This window comes from Vombatus ursinus, unplaced genomic scaffold (genome assembly GCF_900497805.2).
Source record: "Vombatus ursinus unplaced genomic scaffold, bare-nosed wombat genome assembly UNPS02015175.1, whole genome shotgun sequence".
NCBI lineage: Eukaryota > Metazoa > Chordata > Mammalia > Diprotodontia > Vombatidae > Vombatus > Vombatus ursinus.
Genome location: NW_020954953.1, coordinates 26,636,799 through 26,644,743, shown reverse-complemented (window position 1 = coordinate 26,644,743; position 7,945 = coordinate 26,636,799).

Genomic DNA, 7,945 nt, shown 5'->3' with positions numbered 1-7,945 from the left:
TTGTAGTGATGCAGAGAGGCCAACAAAAGGGCAGCTCTGTCTTACAAAGCATCATACAAGATTTGGAAAACTGTACCTAAATGTGAACACTGCTAAAGGACCAAAAACCTGACACATCTCCAAGAAGAAATGAACCATACCCATGTTTTGTTTGTTTTTTTACAAATGAAATCAGAAGACAAGTTACACCCAAGTAGAATTTAAGGTCATGGACTTTCCTGGGACAACTGAAGTGTCATCATTTTCCATGAAGGATCAGGAAAAAATTTTGTTGGACAAATATGTCACCTTGTCTTGTGAAACTCATGATGATTATAAGGAAGGCATCACCATGAAGATCATTTTGGCGTATGCAAAACAGATTTTGCAAAGAATGAAGTAAACAAATTCTATTAAAAAATTGACAAGATCCTCCAAACTAAGTCAACATATAGATATTCAATGACTTCAATGTGATGGCAGATAAGAGGGAGGTTAAAATTATGTTGGAAAATATGATTTGAGATGATGAAATTAAAGAGACCAAAGCCTTGGAGATCATTAAGAAACATAATGCCTACATATCATGAATAATTTCTTCAAGAAGAATAAAAAAGTACTGCGTATGACAAACTGAAAAATTACAACAAATAATACTATTTTTATAGATGAAAATGACTACTTACTGACAATGTCATTTCAGAAATAACTGTAGGGGCAGCTAGGTGGCGCAGTGGATAGAGCTCCAGCCTTTGAGTCAGGAGGACCTGAATTCAAATCCAGCCTCAGACACTTAACACTTACTAGCTGTGTTATCCTGGGCAAGCCACTCAACCCCAATCGCCTCACCAAAAAGAAAAAAAAAAGGGCCAAAAAAAAAAAAAAAAGAAATAACTGTAGATTATCAGTCAGACCATCAATCGGTCAAAGAAAAGTTCACAGTCAGCGTTGTTAGAACAAATGGTAAAAATGGAAAGATACTCTGTAATAACAAGAAACCCTAAAAAGCAGACTATTGAAATAAAAGCTGACTAAAACCTGGAAAATAGATTAAAGACACTGACACATTAGAGAATTTTTTCCTTTTGACAAACTGATGAGAAAATCACAAAGAAACCAAAGGCAAGACAGTTTAGCTAGATTACAAGCTTATTTACAAACTATAAAGCAGATTGATAAAAAAGTTGTAATATTGTTTCACAAAATAATAAAAAAGCCATGGAAGAAAAAATAAGATGACTCAATACAGATGGACAAAAAACTTAAGTAAGCTAGATCCTCTTAACAACATTTATACATGAGACTGGGAGAGCAACAAATGGAAATAATTGGAATTCCTACATCTGGATTTAATATCTCAGTATTCACTATACCATGTGAGATAACGGAAATGACAATAAAGTAAATGACATTAAAAAAAGCAGCTAGACAGACCACATACTGCTGGAAGCACATGACGGTAAAGCACTGATGCTTCAATTTTTATAGTATTTCACTCCAAATCTATCCATATTCAAAAAACTTCCTTATTAATGTTGATTATTACCATCTTTCTAGTCATTCAGGTTTACAACTTTGTAACTGAAAAAAAGAGGTGTACCAGAATGATAAATTTTTCAGGATATATATGAAACATTAAAAGTTATGGCACATCCTCTAACTGGCCTTGCAATTTCTTATACCTCTTCAATACATCTTTCAGCAGCCCAACAACACAGATTAAGGAGTCTTAACAGGAAATTTGCAATTTTGAAGTCCTGGAATTTATATACAACAGAAGAATGAGTTTCCCTTCACTTTATATTCCTTATGTACACCCTAGTCTTGGTTCAATGGCTAGTTACTCATGCTTTGGGCTCCTGGTCTAAAAGTATTAGGGAAATACAAATACTTAGTAGTCTACAACAAGAATATTGAATGACAACTATTTTCTTTTGCCATTGCCTCCAAACGTTTCTTAACATCTTAAACATTTGAGCACCTACTGCATGTCCTAAGATGTCTTATTAGGCAGTGATGATGCTAGAAAGGCTTCAAAGGCCATCCTCTCAGGAAAATCTGTTTAATTTTCTCTTTGGAGTTGTTGTTGACTCGTGGTTAACAGGAGTATTTTGCTTGTTTTATTGGTTGCTGTGTCTTCTAAGCACCCAGGTGCTGTGGTCAGTAAAAAAAAATGCCTTCCCTTTTTCAACTTGCATCCATTTATCCAAATTTTATCTTTTCTTCAAAGTCTATTTTTACTAACAGTTTCTCACTTCAACTGGTCTACCCTGCTTTCCAAACCCTGCCCTCTTATAGCACCTAATCATATATTAATAATTCTGTACTATTTCACTTAATGAGTATTTTGTTCAATAAGAATGTCAACTTCTTGATGGCAGGGACCAAAAACTGTGGTGCAACAGAAATAGAAGAAACACAAATATTAGATCTAAAGTCTTAACTTGGACTTGGACAAATCACTACATCTCTCTGGCAATCAATTTTCTCATTGGTAAAATAGCTCGTATCAATTATTACCGAAAGGCCCCTGTTGTCCTAAAGTACTTTAATTTTTAAGTTTCCTTTCTTCTACCATGCCGAGCACAGCATTAGAAACATAGTAAGCAGTTAATACATTAAAATATCCTTAATTCTACTGCTAACTCTGATGTGCTTAATATGTTCTCTATGATTCACTTAGTCTTTCAGCTTGCAAAAACACCTTTTTGTTCCAATAAACACATTATTTAAATGCCTTCTACTATAGACAACAAAGAGTGCTAGGTAATGGAGATACAGAAATATGTGATAGAGGCTCTCCTACCAAAAAGCTCAAAACTGCTAAGAATGAGGATGAATCAAAGAGAGAGGTCCAAATAAAATGCCTGAGAAATCTAAGGGGGAGACAGGAAGTGACATTCAAGTACAACTGACAAGTATTTATCACTCACCTACTATGTGCGAGGCATTGGAGATAGAGAAAATAGTCATCCCTGCCCTCAAGGAGCTCACATTCTATCAGGGAGAGACAATATGTACATATAAGTACATATGAAACAAATACATTATAATTTTGGAAAGGGATTAGTAGGGGAAGGAAGTGTGAATCAGGAAAAAAGAATTCGAAGAGGCAGAGGTGAGGAGGAAGATGTACAGAGCACTTCAGACACTAGAAAAAGCCTGTGCAAAAGCTATGAAAGGCTACATCACAAAAAGAATGTGTTTGATTACCCAGCACAATGGAAAAAATTGAGTATTTCCTTTCCACTTAGAATTTTACTCTAATCACAGTGAAAAAGGAGTTTTGTTTCTACAGGATTCATTCACAAGATAAAGCTTTCTTTGTGCCCACTAAAGCATTAAATTAGTAGACTAATTATATTTTTGCAACTTAGCAATTTATTTTTTAGTTCTTTATTCTTCAGATTGATACATTATCCTCAGTCCATCATTTTTTGTAACTACTAAAGAACTAAGGCATGTATGCTGCAGACAATAAAATACAAGGACTGTGAGAGAATAAGTTTCATTAGTTTTATTTTAAAATATCCACTCCCTAAATTATAAAGGACGTATATATTGCTAGACATGCTGCATCATTTTATAAAGTAGTAATTTTAGCTAGAATAGGTTTAATTTTAATTAAAACAATATTTTCATAAAAATGTTTGAGGGAAACTCCATTACCATTAATATTTTATTTTTAAACTTTGGGCTACCTTTTAAATAATTTTTAAGTATCCCAGGTATTAAAATTTGAAATAATTTACTCTGTAATTTTCCAACCAATTTGCTTACCAGATCACAAAAAGTTAATTATAAAAAGGTATTTTAATGAAGAAAAATTTAGACAAATTTTAAAAGTGCAATTCATATCAGTCAAGATGGCACATTATTACATTTTATTAAATTGAAAAAAAAATTGATCAGTTTTTCAGTGGTAATCCAAATATTAAAAGCCTGGCTTCACAGCATCTGCTTTGAATAGTAAATATGGTTAGAGCTATCCTATAATCATATCTGTAATGAAGAATAATGACCATGATAATGAGCAAAAGAAAACATTGATCAAATGTTATTTGAGTAGTAAATAATGGGAGGGAGACAGAATACCTAAAAATGATAAGACCAAATAAAAATGTTTGGTAAATTGAAATAGAAATTAAATGATTAAAAAAAAGCCTATTCGGAAACTTGCATGCCTAAGTAGAACTCCAGCCTCTCTCTCTATCCTGTGAAATTACTGGAATGTAACCCCTTTTTGATGTTATTGTCTTTTAGGTTTGAAGAAGGTGCTTCACCATTTAGGAGACCAATGTATAATCTGATTCTACCTCCCTGGAAAAGCTATATCTAGATAACAAAGATGAAATAGAATTCAAAACAATCATACCTTTTGTGGATGAACAAATTCAACTTAAGCCATTTGTAGTGTTTATTTACTCATTTCCTTTTCTAGTCACTGAAATCATAGCAAAGATTACAGTAATTCTTTATGTTAACAGAGTTCTAGAATCATGGAACTTAGTTCTCTTTTAAATACTGCTAAAAGCATTAATGCAAATTAAAAGTTAAAATGTGCAATCTTTATTCTGACACATTCAGATACATTAAAAATTATCGTTTCAGTAAATAAAACCGCAGCATTTTAGCTGCAACTGGCTTTTGAGGATAAAGCACATGCACCTGTTCCAGTTGGTTTATTGCACATCATTAATTACAGTAATATCATATATTATTCTCCATTCACATGTGTACTGGGAATATTCATTTCCCACCACCATATACATTTTCCATAAACAAAACTCTAAATGTTTCACATAAGTTGCTATAACACAAATCACAAAATATATTTGGTAATATGAAATAATTAATTGTAGCACTTTTTAGGTGTAAGTTAACTTTTGCCCTGGGAGTTGAATTTTTTCCCCACAGAAGAACAGTCAGCAATGAGGAATCAATAGTGTGAACACTGCTGCACATACCACCCACCACTATTTAATGAACTTTTTCATTGGCAATTAGTGCAGCAGAAACATAGAAAAGAGAGCACTGTGCTTAGGTTAACCAGTTTGATTCAGCATTGAGTACCAAGTAGGTATATGGTTTTGTTAACAATACCATCCTGATAACAAGCATTTTGACATGAAACAGAAGCATGCTAGGTAAAATGTCAAATGTGTGCACCATAGGAATGTTTTAAAAATTGTTCCATGGTGTTATACAGAATTGATTATATCCAGTTAACAAAATTTCCATTTCAAAATGAAAGCTTTTATTAATTGTGGTAAGAGAAAATTAGCATATTTTTACGTGATCCCTCAAAGTTGGCTACATATATGCTGAAACAGACATTTGATAAAACACTCTACAAAAGTCCAAAAAAGTTCATAGGGCAGCTTACTGAAAGCTTAATGTTTTTAATGTGAAACACTCAGTATATTTTGCTCTATTAAAATGGTAACTAACTGTTTTTGGAATTGTGTAATCAGACAATGAAAGCCCACTAAACGTAATACTGCTGAATTATAAAATATTCATATTAAGAAGAGTTCTGCTAAAGAAATTATTTTTGGTATGCTACAAAGCAGATAAATCTATCATCATTCAGTGCACTAGAAAAGTAATTAAAAACTATTTAAAAACTGATTATAAATAGTATATATACAAATTTTGGTTTCATGCACAGATAGTTTAAATTACCTATTTTTAAACTACTGTAAGTCAAGCTGCTGCACTGTAACATATATGAATATCTAGAGTCACTCTACATATTTCCTCACATTTGTCTGTCGTAAGAAAAAAACAAAAATTCATTTCTAATTAGGCATATTAAATAAGCTTCTTAGCTCAAAGTTCAGAGTTTCCAGGTGACTTGTCAAATTGATAACTGATGTTTTCATCACCATTAATATTACCTTAAATTGTCAGTTTTTTGACCTTCTATTTCTATCCTACGCTGCCTTCCCCCCCCCACTTTTTTTTGGTGTGAGGCAACCAGGGTTAAGTGACTTGCCCAGGGTCACACAGCTAGTAAGTGTCAAGTGCCTGAGGTCACATTTGAACTCAGGTCCTCCTGATTCCAGGGCCAGTACTCTATCCATTGTGCTACCTAGCTGCCCCAGCCCCAGCTGACTTTTTAAAAAATGAGATTTGAAAGTGCCCTTTAGAGTTTTCCCCACAAAAACGTTTACAACAAATGTTGCCAGAGTTTTGCCTTAGAAGTTGAGATTTCTGACAATATAGCAATCTCTTGCCAGGAAGGAACAGCAAAACTCAGTCACAGGGAATCAGTGCTGCTGCACCTATAAACCAGCTCTATCACAGTAATTACATCTTAAGTACCATTAGCTGAAGGTGAGATGAGACTGCTTGAGGGTTCCAGAGTATGCATATATTAAGTGCATGGAAACCCTTGAAAGTAAGTGACAAGGTACCACCACAGAGAATGAACTTGTAAATCAAGTTTTATAACTAAATTTCCAGAAACAATGTTTGAGGGAAGAAAAGGACATCACGATCTTTTATAAGCAGCAGCAAATTATAGCTGTGTTGTATAATTGCCATTACAACCAGTTAAAAAGTAAAAACCCCAATGAATTAATGTCTCTTTTATAATTAACTAATATAAAATATAAACACATAAATTTCTTTTATTAAAGAACGCTGATGTGTGACTGATCCAATAGGCTGTTTTAGCCATAGAGACACTGCCTACCTATTCCATCGATCCAGGCTACCTACTCCCTAAACACTTCCCCCAACCTCCTCCCAGGCCAAAAAAAATCCTTTTTGGAACTCGAGAGGTTAATTAATTACAAACCGCAGAAATAAATCTGCTTTTACAAATGCAATTATTCACCTTTAGAATTTTATCATCTAGAAAAATACAATGTTTTCACAGAAAAGGAAAGCGACCAGTATCTGTGAAATAAAATGATGCACATGAAAAACTATTTGGTTAACAGGTGGTCTCTTTGCATGTAACAGAAAATTTTATGTTCATAAACCTAAGTGGCTTTAACAAGGTTGCAACTTGGATAAACATTAAAGTAGTCACAATTCTTACAATTCTTAAAATCTGCACACAGACAATTCACCAAATGCAACTTTTAAGTGCTAATTTTCCCCCACTTCCATGTTTTAATCAATTATCTAAAGGTGTAGGGGGGTGGGGGTAGGGAGGGATATGGAAGGGCAAAGAAAACATGAGGTAACACCAATAGTGGTGTCTAAAAGGTTGTTTGCTGTTTTTATGTCTGTCAATCACCTCATGAGAAACAGTCAATTTAACCTTTGGCTTTGCCTAGGTCGTAGTCCCCTGAGCTAATAATGACGTAACTATAACCATAACAGTAAAAGTTTAACACTGCTTAAGCTTTACAAAGGAAAAATGTCAAATCAACTTTTTACAAGTATTAGGAAAATTGTAAGAAATAACCAGATTCTTTGCCTTTTAGTATAGACCATGAAAATTACCTGCTTCTTATGGAAAAGCTAGAGAAAATGGTTCAACAAAGAATCAAACTGGTTTCTCTTGGTATATCATCACACTGAGCCTCTTTGCTCTTTTGCTGTGAGCAGACAGTGATTATTTTGGAGGAGGAAAAATAAGAAAGTGTGGAATTAGTAATGCAGATGCTGAAAGGCAAGTGGCAAGACTCTACAAGAAGAATGCCTCCAGTAGATACTCCTTTGTTCCCATCTCTACTGGCATCTACCCCCAAGGGAAAAGGCCAGAATAACCAAAGCCAACTTAACAGTAGTGTGCAGAATTGTCAGCTGACAAACAACATAAAAAACAAGTCACGCTGTGTTATCTGTGGTCACGTTCTTCAGGGTTAGTCCAGTAACTCAAGACTTTACATTCTTCTGTCTTTATTTATTTATTGATTTTAATTAAACATGGATAGGTTAATAAACAGACATAGTCCAGAGTTAGTAGGTTGGTATTATAACATTTATTAAAATAATGCTATGGGTT